The sequence below is a fragment of the Pristis pectinata genome, chromosome 5, assembly GCF_009764475.1.
Source record: "Pristis pectinata isolate sPriPec2 chromosome 5, sPriPec2.1.pri, whole genome shotgun sequence".
In the NCBI taxonomy this organism is placed as follows: Eukaryota; Metazoa; Chordata; class Chondrichthyes; order Rhinopristiformes; family Pristidae; genus Pristis; species Pristis pectinata.
Window position 1 is genome coordinate 45,271,279 of NC_067409.1, and position 24,485 is coordinate 45,295,763.

General features: G+C 40.3%; 1 long non-coding RNA gene across 1 annotated transcript; it reads left to right on the plus strand.

Annotated features, from left to right (window-relative positions):
• Nucleotides 1-8,759: 8,759 nt before the first annotated feature.
• Nucleotides 8,760-17,125, plus strand: LOC127570847 (uncharacterized). Its single transcript, XR_007956405.1, has 3 exons — nt 8,760-8,837; nt 10,590-10,684; nt 16,423-17,125. It is a non-coding gene; the product is annotated as an uncharacterized LOC127570847 (long non-coding RNA).
• The last annotated feature ends 7,360 nt before the right edge of the window (nt 17,126-24,485 follow it).

Sequence of the window (24,485 nt, forward strand, 5' to 3'; positions counted from 1 at the left end):
TTTGTCCAATCACTCAATCTATCTATGTCCCATTGCAGGATCGCAATATCTTCATCACAACATGCACTTCCATCTATTTTCAAATCTTCAGCGAACTTGGACACCTTACATTTTATTCCCTCCTCCAGGTCATTTATGTAAATAGTAGACAATTAAGGGCCAAGAACCGATCCCTGAAGTACTCCAATGGTTTTGTCCCACCAGCCGAAAGGACCCATTTATTCCTTCTCTTTGTTTTCTACTTGACATCCAGTTTTCAAGTAGACTAGAGTAGGTAAGGATGGCGGCTCTCCTTCCCTGAAAACATTAATGAACCAAATGCTATTTTTATTTATTTGGTTAACATTGCTTCATTTTTCCTTTCAATTTTAATGTGTTTTATTTAATAATTTGAATTTTAAGTGATCCAGGTGTTGTGATAATTTAACTCATGCCCCTGGATGAGTAGTCTGGATCTCTGGATGCTAGTCCAGAAGCTTAACTACTGCAACACCTGCTCTTTGTTGGAGGATGACTAATTTACAGGTTTATGGAATAAAATCTGTGTGCCAGACTAAATTAGCTGGACACAAAGTACTTATGATAAAGTGATTCCGTGATAAATTTAGTTGCCTTGAAATTCATTTTTATTTTTTGATGGTAAATATGGCATGCAATATTACTGTGACAGTGTACTATACCTTGCCTTTGAAGTTCAGTTCCAGCAAAGTCAAAGTGCTGCTGCTCCTATATAATGCATTTGGAACCAGTGAACAGCAATGAATTTCATTTTCTTTTCTAATTAAGCTCCTCATTGAGGAAAATTGTTTCACCTGTCTATGTATCTGTCAAGTTGTCATGTACACTGTGATGTCATTTAGTGCCAGAGTCATGCTCCTGGAGTTGTGACATACATCTGTAAACTGATGAAGTCGAGATCAAATAAATCAATCCAGTATGTATGTATGTCAAAGCAACTTAATATCATCCCGCTAAGAGGGTCTAGTATTGATGACATTGATGTCATAAATTCTCACTCCTGCTAAAATGTGTTTATACAGACCTGAAACATAATTTTCTTCAGTTTATGATCAATGCTAGACTCCCTTAAAAGGGTGATATTGTCCCTTATCTTAAAATTGAATGTAAGGAAATAAGAAATAAAAGCAACAATAGCCATTCAGACCCTTGAGCTTGACCCACCATTCAGTAAGATCATTACAGATTTTTTACCTCAGTGTCATTTTCCAACCCCAACCCTATCTCCCTTGATTCACTTAATATCCAAAAATCTATTGATCTCTGTCTTGAATGTACCCAATGACTCCACAAGCCTCCTGAGCGGAGAATTCCAATGATTCCCTTCCCTCTGGGTGAAGATGTTTCATCTCATCCCTGAATAGCTATCCCTTATTTTGAGACAGTGGCCCTGCTTTTAGACATCCTAACCAGAGGAATCATCTATCTTGTCAAGCCCCATAAGAATTTTGAATGTTTCAATGAGATCAGCTCTCATTCTTCTAGACTCTAGAGAGCACAGGCCCAGTTAGTTTAATGGGACAAGCCCCATGTCCGAAGAATCAACCTGGTGAACATTTTTTGCACTCCCTGTATCACAAGTATATCCTTCCTTAGGTAGGGAGACCAGACCTATACATAATATTGCAGTGTGACCTCACCATGGCCCTATAAAATTGCACTAAAATATGTTTACCCTTATACTCAAATCCTCTAGCAATAATTTTCCATTCTATTGCTTATTGGATCTGTGTGTTAATTTGATGAACGTAAGTTTCTTTGGAATTCTCTATTGCCGAGGGCTGTGGAAGCTCAGTCATGGAGTTAATGAGAAACAGATATTGATAGATTTCTGGATATTAAGGGAATCAAGGAATATGGGACAGTACAGGATAATGGGGCTGAAGTAAAAGATCAGCCGTGATCTTGATAAATGATGGAGCAGACTTGAAGGAGCAACTGGTTACTTAATGCTTCAAATTCTAATATTCTTATGTTCTAATACTACCTTTAACCTCTCATGTTTGCAAGGGCTGGACATTTCCCTGAGTTTTTGTGTCATAAAGAGATATTTATTCTAATCTATCTATTACTATGACCATGGTTTCAGATTGTATTAAATCACTTTCAATTTTTCTATCGTCTAGGTGCTCTTTCTCCTTTAAGACACAGATAAATCCAAATGTACAAGTGAATGTTTTCTGGTTTGTATATTAGGCAGGTGTATGAAGTGATAGATTTTGATAGAAAGGATCTGGAGAGATAACATAGGTTGAATGGCACAGTTTAAAAGGATCAGCAGGAACAGAGAAATCTGGGTGCTCGTGTGTGTAAATCATTGAAAGTGGGAGGGCTTGCTGAAAGAGTGTTGAGCGAAGCATTTGAGTTTGTGAAATTCGCAAACAGACACGCAGAGTGCAAATTCTCAGGAGTTATGTTGAAACTGTACAAATCATTGGTTAGGAAGTACAACACTCAATGCTGACGAAACAGGTTTAAATAGGGTAGATTCTCTGGCTGGAATCAATCAGAAAGTTTGGAATTGCTGTATTCAAATATACACATACTGAAGCCCAGATCTTGCATGCACTTACACAGATAAATGTTGGCAGTGAAACTCTTGAGATTTCCCAGGAGACACAAGAGAGACTGCAGATGCTGGAATCTGAAGCAACACACAAAATGATGGAGGACCTCAGTGGGTCAGGCAGCATCTATGGAGGGAAATGTTGACATTTTGGGCCACGACCCTTCATCTGTCCATTTCCCTCCATAGATGCTGCCTGATCCGCTGAGTTCCTCCAGCACTTTGTGTGTTGCTCCAGATTTCCGAGGAGATTTGGCCCTAATTCCGCACAATGGGAAGAACATTGAGATAATATAACGTGTGCTTTGGATGATACCAGGTGTAGAAAAAATTCAAAATTAAAGAAAGATTTGACTTTTTTTTACATTAGAAGCATATGGATTATAGGATAATGTGAGTAAAGCTATGATTCAGGATGATGAACTAATGACAGAGATTTTAGAGCAGAATACTGAAAGGTTATCAACCTGAAACATTAATGGAAGTTCAAGGATCCTGCATGAACTGTAAAATCCCAGACTTCAGGAGGGTTCTATGCTAGCACTTCCCTGGCTACTCTCTGACATTACCTCCCTCATGGACTCCAACTGAAGGGTTCAACCTGATATAGGGATAGTGATCACATTCATTTCAATGGAGAATAACACTTGCTAGAAAGAAAGGTATTAGACAATCTTCAGCTTCTGAATTAATTGAGTTTAGTTAATTTGTTTAAGTTTAAAAAAAAACTCGAGATAAGTTAAGTAAAGTTGTTCCGTTGGGAACCACAGGCACTGGCAGCAAGATTTCGCTCAATGTGCCTGTGTGTCAGGGCTATTCAAAGTCCTCCACAGTTCTGACAGCTGGCTGAGACCGGCAGAGTAGATTTGCGGTTCTGTGAGTGGAGATTTCTCTGGCCCACCTGTGCAGTGAGGTCCTCATGCAGTGCAGGAACTCACGAGTCAGCATCAGAATGGCTTCAAACAGTACAGCCAAAAAAGAAAAGTTAATATCTACCCTGTAGATCAGCGACAAGTATGAGAGGCTCTCTGCTGGCAACAGGTCTGATTGAAATATAATTGCAACACAGAAAGAAAAGTAAAGGCTTTATACATGCACCTTTGCAGCTTGAAAAGCTTTCAACCAAAAATGTGTTTTTGAAATGCAATCACTTATAATCCAGGAAACTAGTCAGTCAGTTTGTATATGGCAAGGCCAACAAACATTATTGTGACAATGAATAGATAATCTGCCTTAATGATGTTGATTAAAGGATAAATATTGTCTAGGGCCTCAGGGATAATCCCCTATCTTTCTTTGCAATGTGTCATCACATTTTTTACAACACCCCAAAATGCTCAGTTTAACATAGAGACATACAGCACGGAAACAGGCCCTTCAGCCCAACTGGTCCACATTGACCAAACTAATCCCATTTGCCGGCGTTTGGCCTATGACCTTCTAAACCTTTCCTATCCATGTACCTGTCCAACAGTCTTTAGAAAATTGTTTTTGTACCTGCCTCAACAACTTCCTCCGGCAGCTCATTCCACTTATGTACCACCCACTGTGTAAAAAATTGCCCTTCAAGTTCCTCTTAAATCTTTCCCCTCTCACCTTAAACCTGTGCCCTTTAGTTCTTGATTCCTCAACCCTGGGAAAAAGACTGAATGCATTCACCCTGTCTATGCCCCACTTGATTTTATATACCTCTATAAGATCACTTCTCTGTCTCCTATGTTCCAAGGAAAAAAGTACCAGCCTGTCCTACCTCTTCCTGTAACTCAGTCCCTTGAGTCCCAGTGACATCCTTGTAGATCTTTTCTGCACTCCTTCCAGTTTAATAATATTGTTTCCTATAGCAGGGTAACCAAAACTGAACACAGTGCTCCAAGTGCAGCCTCACCAGCATCTTATCTGAAAGATGCCATCTTTGACAAGGCAGCATCCCCTTGGTTCTGGATGAATGTATTAATTTTGATATTTGTCCTCTGGTTTTGAAATGGGAGTCCCACTTTTCTGAGCAAGTGAAGAGACACTTTCCATGGCTAACTCAGCCTTTACTTGTGCCATTTGTTACACTTTACATCCCTTTCCTCATAGACTGGCAATGTTTTAATTTCAAGTATTTTTCCAATTTCCTTTCAATCTACTTCCAAAATGCTTTTAAAAAAATAAGTTTTAAATCCAAGCAACTGTCTGGTTAAACAAAAATCTATCCAGGTTATTAACCATGAAACTTGTCAGTGCAAGCAACCAATTCAAATCCCAGCTCTATTGACATTTCTCAACTTGATTTGTATGGCAACATCTTTAATTTGAAATTTCACAAATTAGTTTTAATTTTTTATTTTTATAACAGGCAGGAAAATGCCTGAGGTCTGTACAAGAGTAAACATGTATATAGGTTAATTTAAACTTTCTAAAAAATGGATTGCGCATTAACTGGAAAGGTTCACTGCAGCCAGATCTGCAGAGTTGTTACACTCTGGAGGAAGGCATTGACTGTCCATAAGGAATCTAGCTGAGGAATCACAGCAGCCTCACTCCTGGGTGATCTTCTCACTGCTATTCCAGGCTGCATGCTTTAGCAGATGCTGCTGTTTTGCTTTGGCAGTGGGAGCTGTGCTGTGGGATGTGAATGGAAATTATAGGTTTCAAAAGAACATAAGAAATAGGATAAGGGTAGCCATTTGGCCTTTTGAGCCTGCTCTGCCATTAATCAGGCTCATGGGTGATCCACCTCAGCACCATTTTCCAGCACTGCCACTACATCCCTTGATTCCCTTGATATTCAGAAATCTGTCAGTTTCTGTATTGAATGAGAACAGTGACTGAGCTTCCACAATCCTTTGGGTTTGAGAATGTCTAAAGTTCACCTTCTTCTGAAATTAAGAAATGTTTCCTTATTTGAGTCTGAAATGGGCCTTACCCCTCCCTCTGATCTGAGCCTCCTCAATCAGAGGAAGCATCTTCCCTGATTTCAGAAGCAACAAACAATCTGTTGGAGGACTTCAGCAGGTCAAGCAGCATCTATGGGGGGGAAAAGGAACTGTTGGTGTTTTGGATCAAAATCCTTCAGCAGGTTGCTTATTGGTCCAGAGTCCAACATCTGCAGTCTCTTGTATCTTCTCTGCATTCAGTCTGTCAAGCCCTTTAATAATTTTGTAATCTTTGATGGGATCTCCTCTCATTCTTCTTAGCTCAAGACAATACAGTCACAATATATACTCATAGGGCAAACCTGCCATCCCTGGAAGTCGTTCCATGGTGGTTTAGCAACACAGAGTTTATTTTTCCAAGTCAAGTATTAGTGTCAGGTAAGCAGCACTTGGGACCGACAGTTTGTCAAGCTATTGGTATTGGTATTGGTTTATTATTGTCACTTGTACCGAGGTACAGTGAAAAACTTGTCTTGCATACCAATCATACAGATCAATTCATTGCACAGTGCAGTTACATCAAGTTAGTACAGAGTGCATTGAGGTAATACAGGTAGAAACAATAACAGTACAGAGTAAAGTGTCACAGCTACAGAGAAAGTGCAGTGCAGGTAGACAATAAGGTGCAAGGTCACAAGGTAGACCTTGGAGACCAGGAGACAGATTATGTGAAAAGGGTTTATTTGTGGAGGAAATAGGCAATGATCATACAGATATTATGGGAAGTGCTATATAAATTTGTTGAATAAGTCACCTATTATGCTCACAAATACAAGTATTTACCTTCATTGTCTCCCCCACTCTCTTTGATTGGTTAGGCTGCTTGTCTGGCATATGGTATTGGATAAGCAGGAATTTCCACCCGCTAAATAGAGCCACAGACATTGAGCCCAACTGAGTTCTGATGTGGTTCTGCGTGGAACAGCTGCGTCTCCACCCTCTGACATTCAGTGCCTCTTCTACTTCCACATTTATGCTCTGTAACCCGGAAGCTGGAGATGCTTTGGAGGCCAGACACAACTATATATGGTCTTGTGGTGCACTGAGCCCAGCAGCTATTCCGAAGCACACTGCACCAAGGGGCTGAATGGACTTTACACCTGGCCACAAAAATTGTACACAAGTGGAGGTTGCTGACGTTCACTGAAACAGTAAGCGTGAGTTAAGTATTTTGTTTATTTTTCTTTATTAATTTTTACATTTAAATTTATTATTAAATTACATTATTTTAACCATATTTATTATCTCTGTTTTTGAATACATTTTTAAGTGAGCTGATGAAGATTGACAGGATGGTGTGGTCTGAGGAGAAGGACCTCAGGATGGTTGTCTGTTTGCCACTCATGGTTTGCTCTGCCTCCCAGAGGGGCAGCAGAATGGAGGCCCCATGTTCAGTGGATTCTATGGGGAAACAGTAGTTATTATGACTATAGTGGATCTCATAGGTAGGCAAACAGAAGACATGGGCCAGGTCAAGGATGATCAGTGTCAAGTCCCATTCACCCGTCACTTATTTCTATGGACACCAAGTCTGGCAATATCTCATATTAAAATCCTTATTCCTCTTTTCAAATCTACCCACCCATCCTCCACCCCTATTGTAACCAGCACTCAAACTTGTCCCACCAAACCCATATGTCCTCAAACTTCCCTCGCTCTGCAAACTCCTTCAGCATTCCAAGTCTTCAAGCTCCCTGTACTCCTCCAATTCTGACCTCTTCATCTTCCACAATTTTATCCTGACCTGCCTTGGCCCTAACCAAGGAGAGGTTGAGAGAAATAGGAAGTGAACATTCCCTTCCAATGTCTCTCAGCCTCTTTGCCTTCCTTTAAGATTCTCTGTAAAAAAATACTGTCAATCCAAGTTTCTGCTGGTGTGACCTTAAACCATTTGCCATGGTTTAGTGTCATCTTTAGTTGATTATCGCTCTTGTGATGCATTTTGGTGGATCTTGTATGTTGAAGGAGTAACATATATGCAGGCTATTTATCTGTAGACATCAAATGTTATTTTGTCAAGTGTTTTGTTGTGTACTGAGAATATGAAGGACAAAATATAAATGTGATTTTTTAACAAAATATTCTTTTACCTTGAAAAAAATCAATTGTGTAGTTTTAATAGTGTTTGTCATTCAAATTGTCCTGAAGAAACACACGTGTGCAGAGATCCTGGAAATGCACTTAACAGCATGGGGAGGCGAGACAGCATTGGAAGGAGTGTGCATGCTTCTGAATATACTGCCAGTGGCCCTGCCCTTGATTGTTCCACTAGATTGTTCCAACACAGAGGTGCCCAAAGTTTTCTTTATTAAATTACCCCTTCTAAGTTTACAAGCTGTACATATGTTCAGCATATGTTTTACACTTTAACACTGCAATGCCAATAATTTTAATGAAATGTCTACTTGACTGACTAAGTCTGATATCATCCTGATCACCTACCCATTAACTTGCTCATGTCCTTCTTCCTATTTACTTCCAAACTCAGCAGCTCAGGCTACATCTGTACAGAGAAGAACGGAATTAACATTTTAAGTCAATGATTTTTTCATTTTAACTGAGAAAATTTTGAAAGCAAATATGCTTTAAACGGCAGAGAAGTGGGAGTGAAAACTCTAACCACTGTTCTGCAAATAGTGTGCAACGTATTGAACCCAATTTCCACCTGCAGCCAGGAATGGTGCATACTGGTCCCTTGTAGAGCAAACCAGGGCAGTCCTCCTCATTTCCTGCTCATTTGCCCATCCTTCAAACTCTCCATCAATTTCTCATAGTATTTGTTCCACATCTTCACCTTGGATTTCCCATCACATTGATTATTCTTGGCATGTCTTCCTTTTCCAGTCTTGGGAGCAAATGCCAAAGACCTAATATTAATTTGAAGCTCAGTAAAGACTGAAACAACATTTGTACCAATGTGCAGAAAGTACCTTTAGTTGCACACATTCCCTTTGCTGATTCCATTTGAATTCCTGCTGAACATGGAGAAAGTTGCATCAGCAGCTGGGTGTAATTATTCAAATGAATTGACAATGGAAGATTGAGGCAGACAGTTCATAGTGTAATGGAGCACAAGAGGCTCAATTACTTTGATCATGGAAATCTTGCCCTGCAGTTTCCAGTTTATAAAAATACTAGAGTTCTGAGGAATGTGAAGCAGTATAAGCAAGCAAAAAACCTTCTCCTGTGGAGGTTAAAAAAAAGCATGAATCGGGATGTGACGTTGATGTGCAGAGATGAGTAATACTCCCTGCCTGTGCTTTCCTTGTGAAGGGCACCTGAACAAATAAGGGGGAAGAGCTCAATGTCATGGATGTGAACTCTCCCATATAGTAAGTACACCATTATTTTTTTTAAACATTGTGATCAGTGCTTGTAAGTTCAGAGTGAGATGGGACTTGGGCATAGACAACTTTATAACCTTGGTGTGTACTAGTACATGTTTAAAATATCATTGTGTTCTTAATTCCTTGTGGTGTGGAATTCCTCAGTTTCAAAGAAGTGAAGTGTACAAGGGCTGAGTGCCCAGACATGCACAATCCCAGAAGTAAACCACAGTTGCTCTGTCTCTTTAGCAATTTTTCTTTCATTACTGCCAAACACAACATCCCTTGTTTTAGACTTCTACTCGTAATACAAAAACGTTGATAAATCTTGGCAGTTTTTACATAAGGGGGTGGGTGATTGGAACATTTTTGATGACTTCCAGCTGAATTCCTCTTGTATTCATGCAATCTGGGAATACAGCTGTTAAAATTACCTCCCCCTCACATGCACACTTAGACCTCTGTGGATCAGTTAGTTGGCCTCTTCATGGTTGACTCCAATGTTGGGTGAGTGTACTTCAGATGTACTTTGCATCAACACCCCCAAACCCACCACTGTATTTTGGCTTCAGGTCACTTAAACGCTTGGGACAAATGCCAGGTGCTCCAACAGCTATTGTTCACCTTAAAGGCTTATAATAGCTTAAAAAATGATGCTGCTTTGAGTGGCGTAGCTGCCTGCAGTTCGCCTGTCATTGCTGTAAGATCTGTTAGCAGTTGCCTAGTGGAAGTTGTTGACGAAAGAGCTGTTTTCATAAAATATTTTTCACATTAGGATGCTTCAAAGCAGTGAAGCATCTTAGTAATGTTCTCTAGAAATTCAGCATAACTGATTTTTCACACAGCAATCTCCCATTTACAGCAGTATCATAATGACCAGTTAATCTGATTCAATAATGTTGGCTGAGGGGCAGAAGAACATATAGAATACTTGGGTGAACATTAATCATCCTTCCTACTATTCATCCTTTATCCATCTTGTGACTTCTGATGAAACTTGATTTATTTTTCCATTTCTGTAGCTGACATTGCTCTTCTCTGGTCTATTGAAGGAATTGCAATTGCAATTACAGGGGCTTTTGGCGGGCTCAAAAGCAGAGGTCAAGGATTGACACATCTTAGCGGTCAGTGTTTCCTTAGAGGATTTTGAGAATAATTGAAAGAATCATCTCTACGTGGATAACATCCTCAAGCAGACGATGGTAGTATTTGCAGACACGAGGCTTACGGGGGCATCACTGCTTCCAATCAGTAAGTGATGAGGAGATGAACCAATTCCATGTAAAGCCATTATTTCTTGAATTAGGCAGGAATTTCTTAAGATTAATGTATAACATATGCTATTTGTAATGTCAAAAGGGAACTGATGTTCCTGACAAATAAACCATATCCCTGAATCAGGAACTGAATTAAAATGCATTTCTTGGGGGAATCGGTACAATTTGAGTAAGAGCATATAGAGCAAGAAATTTTCATTCAAGGTTATAAAATCAATTCCTGCAGAAGATCATGTATAATTTGGGACTTTTACAGATGTTTTTGAGTTTAATGTGGTGAATTTTTTTCTACTTAGCAACCAGCTACATAAAGAAAGGAAAATGGGAGAATATCTACTATGAAAGGACTCCAGCCATGCTCTCTGTCATTTGGAATTTTCCAAAAGGGGCAAAGAATGTGTTCATCTGAAAAATTATTAAAGCATAAAGATAACGTGGTAGTCAAATGGCTTCCTTCCCCATTTTTCTTGTTTCGTTTAAGGTGCTATTGTTGCAGTACCAGTTGCAAATGGGCTGTCAAGTTCACAGATAGGAAGACCTGATAGGGGGCTTCCAGCAGCCTCTTCTCACAAAAAGGTGAATTTATTTTTTTAAATGATCCAGTAAATGTGATTGTAACTAGAAACCTACTGAGTGTGTAGGAGGCCTGGGTCAACTCGCACATTGCTCTTAAAGGAAGACCATTGCTTTAAAGCCCGTGAGCTCTTATTCATAATCCCAGTAAACCTTGGTATATATTGCTGAGTACAGCTTTTGAACATTTCTGTCCTAACACCAATCCTTTGAATCTAGTTTATCTTTTCTTTTAAATTTAGTGTAACATTAACACCTTTTTATCAGAATCTATTCCCAGAGAAATATTTATTCCCAGAGAGAGAAAACCCGGAAAGAGAGCACAGTAGCGTAGCGGTTAGCACGATGCTATTACAGCGCCAGTGATCGGGGTTCGATTCCCGTTGCTGTCTGTAAGGAGTTTGTATGTTCTCCCGTGTCTGCGTGGGTTTCCTCCGGGTGCTCCGGTTTCCTCCCATATTGCAAAGACGTACCGGTAGGTTAACTTGGGTTTAAAATGGGCGGCGCGGACTAGTTGGGCCGGAAGGGCCTGTTACCGTGCTGTAAATAAAATTTATTAAAAATTTTTAAAATTTAATTTAAATTTATTCTTGCAAAATCGGTCAACTTTGTATTCGTGCCAGCTGTGTATTCAACCAGACAACCATATATATTCACATTGTCCATGTCTTTGAGTATCTGAAATGATATAAATCCAATGCTCATTAAACTTTAATATATGGATATTTTGGAATCGTAGTATCAATGCCTCTTGAATTAAAACGTAGCACAACCTGATAACAACGTAGTTTTTGTATACTAGAGAGATAATGGGGAGAAAATCTTCATGATAGAAAAGTCATGCAGGAACTATTTCTGCTTTAAATCATTTGTTTGAGCTTCCTCACATTATATGATACTTTATTGTGTATAAATGTCATGCCTGAGTGCCCTCATTATAATACATATTAATATAGACCAATAGCAGAGCAGCTTACAACTTGCTGTTTTTGCACTTGCTATGAATCCAGGGGAAGTCAGACAGAAAATTATAAAGGACATTAGTAAAGTACCTTGGATTCAACTGTCTACAATATTTAGTTAGCAACATATGCAGAGGGAAAACACTTATTGTCGCATATTGTTTTTGCCATTTTCATTAACAAATGGATATCTTGCTGCTTTCAAATCACACCGGGCAATATGCACAGTGAAGGAATTCTCAGGAGTTGGGGTGACATTTCCTGTAAGAGCATCCTATCATGGAAGAGGAGGAGCAGCATGGAATGGTACAAAGGCAAGACAACAATGATGACTTTAACCTCGGCTGACTGGAAAGTCATTGAATGGGAGTTCAGATATAATGGAGAATCATTCAGACTCATTCTCATTAATATTCTACCTGATTCTGAGACTTGCTTTGTGGCAGATCTGAATAAAGAACTTTTTATTAGAAATTGAACTTCAAATGTTACTTGGGTGCTAAAACCAAAGTTCAAATTGATAAATCTCCATTTGAAATAATCTAATACTAATTAAAAAAACACTTATCTATTTCTGAGCCAGGATTTTCCACTTCCTCAGTGCAGTTGATAATTCTCTGGAGATGAGATGATATAAAGATGAAACCATCTTAATTCAAGTTTGGAATGCAGTACTTTCACTGAACCAAATAATATTTCATTCCTTATTAGATGGATGTCTGTGGTTATAACAGACTTTGCAACAACATCAAACATGGCAGTGCTGTGACAAATCCAATGATCTGTAACTGTTCTGTCACTATGCTGTTTCAATCCTTCAAAACCAATGAGTAATAAGTAAAAATGGAAGTTCTGTAAGCACAATATTGAACTGATGGAAAGTTATCTTGTGGGAATAGCCTACTGAACTGAGGCCTTGGGCACTTCCTGACAATCTCCCAGTTTTATGGTGTATGAAGTGTTTTTTCGTTTTATTGTTTTTAAAAGCCGAAAGGCAGATTGCAAGTTATTAAACTTAACAGCACAAACTTACTTTTGTACTTGCCTTTATTGTGATTTTTGGAAAAATGTCCGTAGCGCTTTATGTACAATAACAATGAGCCCAAACTGTAGGTCTTTTCTCAACATTTCAGCAGAGAATCACCAGCAGAATGCTCTTTATGGGTCACCTTGTCGTTGACATCAGTGCCTATGTATTGCAGTGTGGAAGTTAGAGATGAGCTAGAGGTCAGAAGCCAACACTTCTAGTGAGACCCCCATTCTTTTAAATAGGGATGGTGTTCTGGATTGAAAAGCTAAGTGTGGGGTAGTGGTTTATTTCTCCTTACTTGACTTTATCTCAATGTTTTAATTAATATCATTTAAATATGTCTTAGAGTAATTGATTTTTTAAAATTTTGTTTTGTTATTTTAAAACTTTTCGTCATTGGGGACATTTTAAAAGCAGTGCCATGAGCCCATTAGGGCAATCCAGGGACAGATCTGCCTACTGAGGTTCAGTTGTTGCTCGGGGCCCACTCTGTTTTGCAAGATTGTCACAACATTGAAGGCTGGTGTTTAAATAGATCCCAAGAGCTCCAAAAAGTGAGTACAACAGCAAGGAGCAGACTGGATTGAACATGACCTGGCCTGTTAGGAAATGATTATTGATGTGTTTGCAAATATTGTTGATACCTTGAAGGCTTGATGACTTGTGTTACTTCCTTGATTTTGCCATTGTCACCCTTTTTTCAAATCCTTCCACGAGCTTTCCCTACCTCTACAATCTCCACCAGAGATGTCAGCTATCCTCCAATTCCATCCTCTGTCATCACTGAATTTAATTGTTCCATCACTGGAGGTTATGCCTTCAGATTCTGAAGTACTGGAATTTCCTCTCTCAAATTCCTTGCCTTTCTTCCTCTAAGAAGTCCTTAAATCCAACATATTTGAACAAACTTTGGATTATTCCTTAGAATGTAGGAGAATGAGGGGTAACCTTACAGAAGTGTCTAAAATTATGAGAGGCGTAGATAAAGTGGATGGAAACAATCTTTTTCCCCCAGAGTAGGGGAGTCCAAAATTAGGGAGCATAGGTTTGGTGTGAGAGGGGAAAGATTTAAAAGGGGTAGTGAGTATAGGGGAATGAGCTGCCAGAGGAAGTGGTTGAGGCAGCTATAATAGTATCATTTAAGGAGTGCTTGGATAGGTATATGGAGAGATGGGACTTGGATGGATATGGGCTGAAAATAGGAAATTGGGACTAGCCGGGTGGGCACCATGGTCAGCATGGACTCGTTGGGTTGAAGGGCCTGTATCCGTGCTGTATTGCTCTATGACTCTAAGCTTTTGGTCATCAGCCTCAATACCTGACAAGTGCCAGATGTTGTTTGGTGATGGTTCTATGAGACATTTTGCTTTGTTTGAGGCACTAGCTAATACGTGCATGCTGCATTGTTGTTGCTTTCTTATCCCATCAAGATCTCTTTGTAAATGGAGGTAAAATGATCTAATTTTGATGGTATGGACTGAAGGATAGTTATTGGCTAGAAAACTGACTACTGTCTGTTTTTCTTCAAAACATCCCTGGGGTTTTTTAAACACCCACTTGTATCACTGGAACAAACTGCGTTGAATTTCTTCTGGAACACTCGGGCACTAAGAACACTTTTCCTTATTTATCACAAAATGTCACCATCAGCATATAGAATACTTTGGTGAACATTAATCATCCTTCCTACTATTCATCCTTTATCCAGATGGTAATGCATCAAAGATTTCCATTCTAGACATGATCTGTCTGTTAGATATATCTGCGATCAATTTCAAACTGTTTTTAACATCACTTTCACTTAACATTTCCTTTTTTAACTGCAGTGTCACAAACACACATTTTATGAAATCACTGAACATATTAATTTCATTGAGCTTATGAGAGAAAATGCAGTAAATACATCAGGAAAGAGAAATAACAAGTCTGTGTGTCTTCACTGAGTTACTATGTCAGAATATAGTCCTTTTTCAGATTATCATGGTCCTCTTCTGCATTGTTTTTATTTCATATTTTAAATACTTGCATCTATCTCATTTCTTTTAGTTGACATGGTACATGCTTTGGAAGAAACATCTAATGGTTGGTTTAATTTGACTCTAAGCAGAATACTGCAGATGTTACATATCTGAAATTAAACAAAGTGCTGATGTTACTCAGTGGGTCAGGCAACATCTGTCATTCTGAATCCCAGCCTTTTGACTGGCTGGCAAGGTGCACTGGTGACACGTATTTTAACAGTAAAGATTTTGAATTCTTGGCCATCTTGGGTTTGGCAGGTGAGCTACAGGATGGGAAACTGGCATCCTGATTCAGGTCTTCAAATTGTTCATTAAAACCAAGTACAGGCAATGAAAGAGACACAAGGAATTCTGCAGTTGCTGGATGTATCTGCAGCAATACACAAAAAGTGCTGGAGGAACTCGAGCAGGTCAGGCAGCATCCATGGAAGGAAATAAACAGTCAACGTTTCGGACCGAGACCCTTCAGCACTGGAAAAGAGGGCAGAAGCCAGAATAAGGTGGGGCGAGGGGGAGGACTACATGCAGACAGGGGATAGGTGAGATCAGGTGATGGGGGAAGGTAGTGGGAAGAGGAGAAGCTGTAATGAACTGAGATGCAGGCAGGGGATAGGCAATGAAAGTTGACCCCAGATTTTATAACAAGTATTTGCATGATATTCCCAAGGATCCTATTCCTAGGGATTTTGTGAGGGCAAGTGAGGTAGTGGGGCAGTGTGCATCATTTTTCATTGAACTTACTGAACCATTGATCCAGAGGCATGAGTTCAAATCCCAACATAACATCTGGGAGAATAAGTTCTGGTAACTAAATAAATTTTGTCCCAAAGTTGGTATCAGTAATAAGGTCGGGGGAGAATAAGGTAGGGGGACCATGAAACTACTAGATTGCCATTTAAAACAAAAGTCACTTGGTTCATTTTGTACTTCAGCAAAGAAAATCTGCTGTCCTTAATCAGTCTGTCCTAAATGTGACTCCAGACCCATCCAATGTAGTTAACTCTTAACTGCATCCTCAGTTTTATGGCAAATGGGGTTGGACAATAAATACTGATTGATCAGGTCCCACGACTGGATATATAATTTACGATAGCAAACTGTTCATTTTTATGATCTTTGTTGTCTTAAATATTGAATTAATAGGTAATAAAAGGTCTAGCAATAACTTGATGTCAGTCATAGATCACAGGTGGAAAATGAAAGTAATTACTTCAAATATCAGCTGTCAATCCACTGCTCCCACAATGTTTTTCTGCTGGACTAATCCTGCCCACAAATCAAAAATTCCAGCTCCAATTTCTTCATTGGATTTTGCATAATGGGAGGCTTTTCAACAAATTTTGCATTCTATCCCGTTATTAAAAATAAAATGAAATGTTTTGTTTTGGAATGCAATTTTTGGAAACATTCAACAGTCAGACAGATCTGTGGAAAGAGAAATGGAGTTAACCTATCAGGTCAGAGACCTTTCATTAGAACTAGGGTAGAGATAAGAAAAGTAATTTTAATTTGCAGAGAAGTTGGGGGCAGAGGTGTGGTGGGAAGTCAAAAAAGAGTATCTGCAATAGAGAGTCAGGATCAAGTGGGTTTAAGGGGCAGTTAGAGGGTGATTTATGCCCTTTCAGTCCTGTTATGTACTGCTAAAAGCAACGATATGGGGCCTGCCCAGCAGGTCAACCTGTACTCATGGAGAAAAAAACACTGAGCCACTTTCTTCTCTCTCCACAGATCCTATTTTCATCAGAGCCCTCTGGAACAAGAAGATATCTCACAGCACCCTTCATCTCTTTACTCAGTATGGCGATCTGCACAGCAACAAACACTTTGGAAAGTAAAAAGTAGTGACCTTAAAGGTCAGAATATTTAGGTCACAAGCTGGCAGAGCAAGTGAGGACTGTGTTGCCTTTCGGGAAACCTTGTTTTTATCCTGTTAAACAGTGAGTAAAGAAATGGAAGGATTGGCCAGTGAACAAGAATTTTTTTGCTGCAGCTGATCTTATCTTATGTTGAAGACTAAATACACCTCATAGTGCAGTTAAAAGGGGAACTGTGAAAGTGACTCTGAAACTAGGCATTGTGATGTGGATGGGACAGGTTGATGTAAACATGAATATTCCCAGCCTAGTGCCTATTGACCTCCCTGACATGCTGTCTTTCATTTTGTGCCTTCTGAACATTGAGTAAAACAGCCATCTAGCAGGGACTCTGCAGCTTGAATTAGATGGTTTGTTGATCTGAGCCGGGGTGAATATTTGCATTGTATTTGATCTGTCTCACATCTGCTTTTCTTTTACCATTTTCTCCTTCTGCTATTGGAAAAGCTTCAAGAACAACAGGCTTCCTGTGGATTTTGCAAACAATATTTGAAATGTACCCCCTCCCTCCAAAGAAAAATTACAACATGTTCTGATGCTCAAAAGTCAAGTAAAAATAAAAGTCCCACTTAAATGTACAAATTGAAAATAATGGCAACTATGAAGAAAACATTAATTCCAAAAGCCTTGTACTTCAAAAGTGCTCTTGTGTATCAAGGTCTCTACATCCTGTACGTGAAGGTAAGTTGAGCACACAACTGGTCCACCTGATGAGTCAAGCTGTTCGTATTGCGAGTGTGTCAGTCGCATTTATTCTGTGCACACTAACTAATAAAGTTCTAATACAATCTCTGAAAGATTAATACAGAAATTACATCTGAATGCAAAGTTGCAGCCAGCATGATTTAATTTATTGCTGAATTTCCTGCTCCCACCCACTCAATACACTGGCCAGAAAAAATCCTCCAAGGATTCTCTAAATCTGTCATGATGCAAGTGCATCATCTATTGATTCCGAAGTTGTGAGTGTCTCCTGGCATATATCAAGGAAGGAAAATTCAACTTGGTATCTGAAATTTCAATCTTTGGATTCAAATTACATGACATACTGATACTAAATATTTTAGCTCCATTGAACTAGAGCTAGAACTTCCAGAGACTGGATAGACTGGGTTTGTTTTCCTTGGAGTGGAGAAGGCTAAGGGGGGAACCTGAGAGAGCTGTACAAAATTATATGGGGAATAGATAGGGTAGATAGCAGTAAATATTTCCCCATAACTGAGGCATCTATAATTAGAGGGCATAGGTTTGGAAGGGATATACAGAAGACTGTTTTTACACCCAGAGGGTGGCTGAGTTTGGAATGCGTTGCCTGAGAGAGTGGTGAATTTAAGTATCTGGACGAGCACTTGAATTACCAAGGCCTAGTAGGTTATGGACCAAGTGCTGGTAAATGAGATTAGTATAGATTGGGGTGGCCAAAGGGCCTGTTTCTGTGCTGGATGCATCTACACAATTGCTTTTCAGAAAGAAAACTATTTAAATATTATTATGTCAATTACCAACCCACAAAATAAAAACTATCGATCATTAAACTAATTAACCAATGGGCCATAATTTGCTGTAGCAGGGGCATCTCACTGTGTCTGCTGTTGGCACATATATTGATGGGTTTTACATATTTTTATTTGCGGAGAAGGGCATCTGAAACTTGATCAAACAGGGCAAAAAACTGAACTATCAGATTATGGGATTTAGAAATTTATAATGGAAAGACAGGGAACAAATTTGAGTTGGTAAATTCAACTTCACATCAGGTACAGAAAGAAAAATGAGGGAAAGAAGGTTTAAATTATTAAGGAGAGAGAAAAAAGGAAAATATAAAAAATACATTTTCAAGATATTAATCAAATCCTGAAAGGAAGAGAGTTCATACCTATAATGGTTAATCTGGTAGATTTGCTTATTGATTGTAATTGATGTGTAGCATGCTGTTAAGTGGATAAGAGTTAACTTACTTTGATGAACTGTGCCAACTAAATAAGTACAGTAATTTCAAGTAATTGTATGCATTTTGCAGTTCACCCTGATGGTGAGAGGTCACTAATTTGTATCCAAACATAAAACATCATTTCTTGGAAAGCAGCCCCTTAATTTCTCAACATAACTAAGCATCTGTCTTCCTATGAAGTTGTTGCAGGACTTGTGCCTAAATAATGGTGAATGCCATGCTTCATGTTTATTTTGACAGCAACTTATGGGTGAAGACACTTAGTAAGAGGGTGTGAATTAGAACCACAAATTAATAAGGCAAGATTCTTCAATAATGGGTCATAAAATGCCTTATAACAGCTGTATTGTCCACAAGCAGAGGAGCCAGGAGTCCCTATCCTCATGTAATACACAAAATGCTGGAGGAACTCAGCAGGTCAGGCAACATCTATGGAGGGAAATAAACAGTCGGCATTTCGGGTTGAGACCCTTCATCAGGACTGGAAAAGAAGAGGGTAGAAGCCAGAATAAATATGTGGGGGAAGGGGGAGGAGTACATGCAGGCAGGTGATAGGTGAGAGGGGGAAGGTGGGTGGTGGGGGAAGGGGGATGAAAGGGAGTGATATGAGAAGCTAAGAGGTGATAGGTGGAAGAGGTAAAGGACTAAAGAAGGAATTCGATAGGAGAGGATAGTAGACTATGGAATAAAGAGAAAGAGGTGGGAAACCAGAGGGAAGTGATGGGCAGGTCATGAGGGCCGGAGAGGGGAAAGAGAAGAGGTGACGAGGCCACAGGAATGAGGGTAAACAAAGTGGGGGGGGGGGGGGAAGGTGGATAAAAAATGGAGGGCAGGTGTTACCGGAAGTTAGAGAAATTAATTTTGAGGCCGTCAGGTTGGAGACCACTAAGACGGAACACGAGGTGTTGCTCCTCCAACCTACATCTGGCCTCAAAGTGGCAGTAGAGGAGGCCGTGGATAGCCTTGTCAGTATGGGAATGGGAAGTGGAATTGAAGTGGGTGGCCGCTGGGAGATCCTGGCTGTTGCAGTGGGATGGAGTGAAGGTGCTTGATGAGAAATGGAGGAGATGTGGGCGAGGGCCACATTGATGGTGGTGGAAGGGAAACCACATTTACTGCAAAAAGAGGACATCTCAGATGTCCTGGAATGGAAAGCCTCATCACGAGAACAGATATGGAGGAACTGGGAGAAGGGAATAACATCCCTACAAGGAACAGGGTGGGAAGAGGTATTCCATGGTCTACTGTCCTCTCCTATTGGATTCCTTCTTCTCTAGCCCTTTGCCTCTTCCACCTCTCACCTCTAGCTTCTCACATCATTCCCTTTCATAACCCCCTCCCCCACCCACCTACCTTCCCCCTCTCACCTGGACTCACCTATCACCTGCCAACTTGTGCTCCTCCCCCTCCCCCCACCTTTTTTTATTCTGACTTCTGCCCTCTTCCTTTCCAGCCCTGATGAAGGGTCTCGACCTGAAACATCTACTGTTTATTTCCCTCCATGGATGCTGCCTGACCTGCTGAGTTCCTCCAGCATTTTGTGTGTGTTGCTCCAGATTCACTGCATCTGCAGAATCTCCTGTGTCTCCCCATCCTCATGTGTTTCTTTTGTGAGATGATCACAATTTCAAGAAATGCTTGACAAGCATCAGCTATAAAGATGAGATGGTGTTTCCTGGCATACTTTCAGGTTCAAATAGTGCAATATTTAATAACTGACCATAGATCTGGAAGATTTTAGCCCTTGAATATTTACCTTCAGTGATTGAGCAGCCTAAGTGTAGGATCCCGCACTGTGCAACTTTAACATTGACTAGAACTGAGACCCAGATTCTGTAGAAATTCTAATAATGATCCAAATTGCTTAAATGCTATTTATCTTGTAATACGAATGTACACCATTGAATTCTACCTTGGCAAAGAATTGGCATTGATGATGTCTTGAAATTGTGACTCTTATGCTGATTAAAATGCCTATCAAGGAATGAACATCCTTTTCAACTTTAGGATTTCACTGCAAAATATTAGATCAGACAAACAACTTAGAAAAATGTGATCAACCATCAAGAATATTTGATTTGTCATGTTTTTTTTAGGACAATGGTTGAATTGTATCCTTTTCCAAAATTACTGATTTTTTAAAAAAAACTTCACCACAATATTGAATATTATCTTGCTAAAACTAAAAAGCTAACAGGTTGTTGTGAGAAATCCACATGGCTGTCACGTGACAGTAACGACAATGACCCCCGCTGACCAGAGGACAGCATTGGTCCTCTGATTGGAAGTGATACTACTGTCAATCAAGGTGCGGCTCCACCCACCCCTCAGGTGTGAGAGTACCTTTTGCCTCTGAACTTGCCTGACCACTCTGAACTTGCCTGACCAGTACCCTTTGTCTCTGAACCTGCCTGACCATTGGCTGTGGTAGGAACCTTTGTCTTTGACTCCCACACCATTGGCTCGTTTAAATCACAACAGTGAGGATCCACCCAGCCTCCTAGCACCATAAAAAGGGCTGCATCCACTAACCCTTCCTCTTTTGACGACCCCAGGAGTAGTGAGACAATGCTGCAGAGATCATTGGTAAGAGTGCATCACCACGTGGTCAGGGAGCGTTTCACTCAGACTCAGGGAGCGTTAAGGGCCAATGCTAGTGTGGGACAGGCATTGAAGTGTTATATCCTGAAGTTGTTCATTGTTATTGTGTGCTTGTTTGTATCAGTGTGTGTGTGTGTGTGTGTGTGTGTGTGTGTGTGTGTATGCGCGCGTGTGCATGACTGTATTTTACCCCAGTTGTGATTCCCCTCTCATGCTCGTGATATCCTGTGTCTGTTCCCATCCATTCTGTCCCGAGTTTGCCTTTGTGATTGAACTAGTTTTGGTCTACAAAGCTCGTGTTCAGAGTCCTTGATCCTTAAGACAGTAAAGAATGATTTCACACAACACAGGTTCACCCGCAATCAGAAAAGTGGAAGGAATTACCATATTTCCTTACAAGGTAGGAGGCCGTTTCTGCCCATTATCTGTGCCAGCTCACAGAGCGATTCCATTCCCCACTAATTTTTCAATGCAAACTTTTCTCCCCACGTTACCATCAACTCCTCCCAGGTTATTGCCACTCACCTAAACACTAGGGGCAATTTACAGTGGCCAGTTAATCTACCAATCCACACTTCTTTGGGGTGTGCGTGGAAACCAGGGCACCTGGGGGAAGCACATGTGTTCAGAAGGAGAATGTGCAAACTCTATACGGATAGCACCGAGGTCAGGATTGAACCGAGGTCGCAACAGGTCTACTAGCTGTTTTCCTCCAAGCACCTTCATTGGTGCCTGAAGTAGTATATAGTTGTAATTTCATGAGCTTCCACACCACTTCAAACACCAATGTCAACCATTAAGCTTTATGACTGATTTTTTTTCCTTGAAATTTGAGATAATTTTAGTGATTCTCTGAATTTCATGCACTTCTGTGCTTAATGAGTCCTTACATAACGTTGTTTACATTGTGCGAGACTCAGCATCCAACTTGAAGCCAACCCATAAAACTGAGTCCTGTGTTTGAAACAGCCAAAGAAGTCACAGCAGGAGATGTATAAAACACCAGTCAGCCATCCTTATTTTTTTATATAGTAAGTTCTCCATCTGTTTTCAAATAGACAGAAGCAGAAACTGGAGGAAGTGTGATTGTTTTCCCAGAGTCCCCACACAATCCCGCTGTTCTGCATATATTCATCACAGTTCCACATATTGCCCTTTAACTAAACAAAAGGCTGTCATTATCGTCAAGTTGTGCATTTTGCCTAATCGACAGAATGTGATCATACACAAGGGATGATCTTAACAGCACTGTTTCTGTACAAACATGGATCATTCAGGGAACCCAAATACTGAGGGAAATACTGACGCAGTAGTGAGTTCCCACTCAGCCTGGTTCCCAGAGCTCTAATCAGAATTAGGCAAAAAACTTAATGAACATTAATTTGAATCTGGTCTATAGTCATGTCCCAAAATGCCATTTTTATTTTTGCTTGTCTAAATACCGCTAGTTCTTGCTTCCACTCACTGGTAAGAGAAATGCAAGTTAGGATGTGGACATTTTGAGCTTCCATTAAAGAGATTCTCAGTTACTATCCAGAAGTTTGGCAACATGTGTTGCAAATTGTGTTGATTCAGGCAAGTATCGCTTTTATTACATTTAGACTTAACTACTTCAATGTACTGCTGGCAAGAGCTTTTTGTTCTATTTTCCATGAACTAGAAAGCTTCCAAAACTCTGCTGCCTGCGACCTAACTCACGCCATCTCATTGACCCATCACACTCTCTGCACAATAAGACACAGGAGCAGAATTTGGCCATTTGGCTCATTGAGTCTGCTCCACCATTCAACCACGGCTGATTTATTTCCCATTCTCCTGCCTTCTCCCCATAACCCTTAATCCTTTTACCAATCGAGAACGTATCAATCTCTGCCTTAAAAACACCTAATGACTTGGCCTCCACAGCCCTCTGTGGCAATGGGTTCCACAGGTTCATCACCCACTGGCTAAAGAAATTCCTCCTTATCTCAGTTCTACAGGGAGGTCCTCTTTATTCTGAGGCTGTGCCCTCAGATCCTAGACTCTCCTACTAATGGAAACATCCTCTCTATGTCCACTCTATCCAGGCCTTTCAGTATTCCATTGGTTTCAATGAGATTCCCCCCTCATCCTTCTGAACTCCATTGAGTACAGGCCCAGAGCCATCAAACCTCCTCATACATTAAGCTTTTCATTCCCAGCAACATTCTCATGAACCTTCTCTGAACCCTCTCCAGGACCAACGTACCTTTCCTTAGATACAGGGCCCAAAATTGCTCACAATATTCCAAATGCGGTCTGACCTACATGTTACAAAGCCTCAGCAGTACACCCTTGCTTTTATATTCTATTCCTCTCGAAATGAATGCTAACATTACACTTGCCTTCTTTATTACCAACTCAACCTGTAAGTTAACCTTAAGGGAATCCTGAACGAGGACTCCCAAGTCACCTTGCACCTCTGATTTCTGAATTTTCTCCCCATTTAGAAAATAGTCCACAACTTTATTCTTCCTACCAAAGTGCACAACCTTTCCACTTGACTACACTTTATTCCATCTACCACTTCTTTGCCCACTCTCCTAACCTGTCCAAGTCCTTCTGCAGACTTCCTGCCTCCGCAACATCTCTACCTATCCCTGCATCATCTCAACTTGTTGACCCTACACTGGATCCCGGTTAAAAAATGCCACCAGTTTAAAAATTCTCATCCTTGTTTCCAAATCATTCCTTAGTCTCCTCCCTTCCTGTCTCTGTAGTCTCCTCCTGCATCATAATTCTTGAAGTTATATGTACTCTTTTAATTCTCTTATTTACCTCTGATCTCCAATCATTCCATTACAGGTGACTGTGCTTTCAACTTCCAAGGCTCTAAGCCAAGCATTTTTACTCCTCTATCTCTCTTTTCTCAAAACCTATTTGGATGCATTTTTGGTCACCTGCCTTCTTAGCTTGTGTGTTAAAATCAGCTCTCTTTTTGATAATGATCCTGTAAAGCACATCGAGATGTGCTTGCAATGGTAAAGCGGTTGTATGAATAGCCTAACAAACAATTTTCCTGTTGCCTTGAATAAGTCCTGGGTTTCTCTCAAGGTGCTTCCATTCTTCCTTTTGAAGGAGCTGCAGTCGACCCTTCAAATCCCCTAACTCTACCCGATTTCCTGTCTCTGAATAGCAAGGCTTTCTATAGGTGTTTCAAACTGGCACTGGCCTAACTGATGCAAATTAGGCTGGATCATGAGAATGGCAAGGGGCTACCCTGACTCCTTCACATTAGTACAGCACATGACCTGACCATTACCATCTGCTTGAAAATCAGCTTAACATTTCCAGGCAATATGGTGACTTAATTCTCCAGTAATCCGCACTGCCTGTTATTTGGAGGA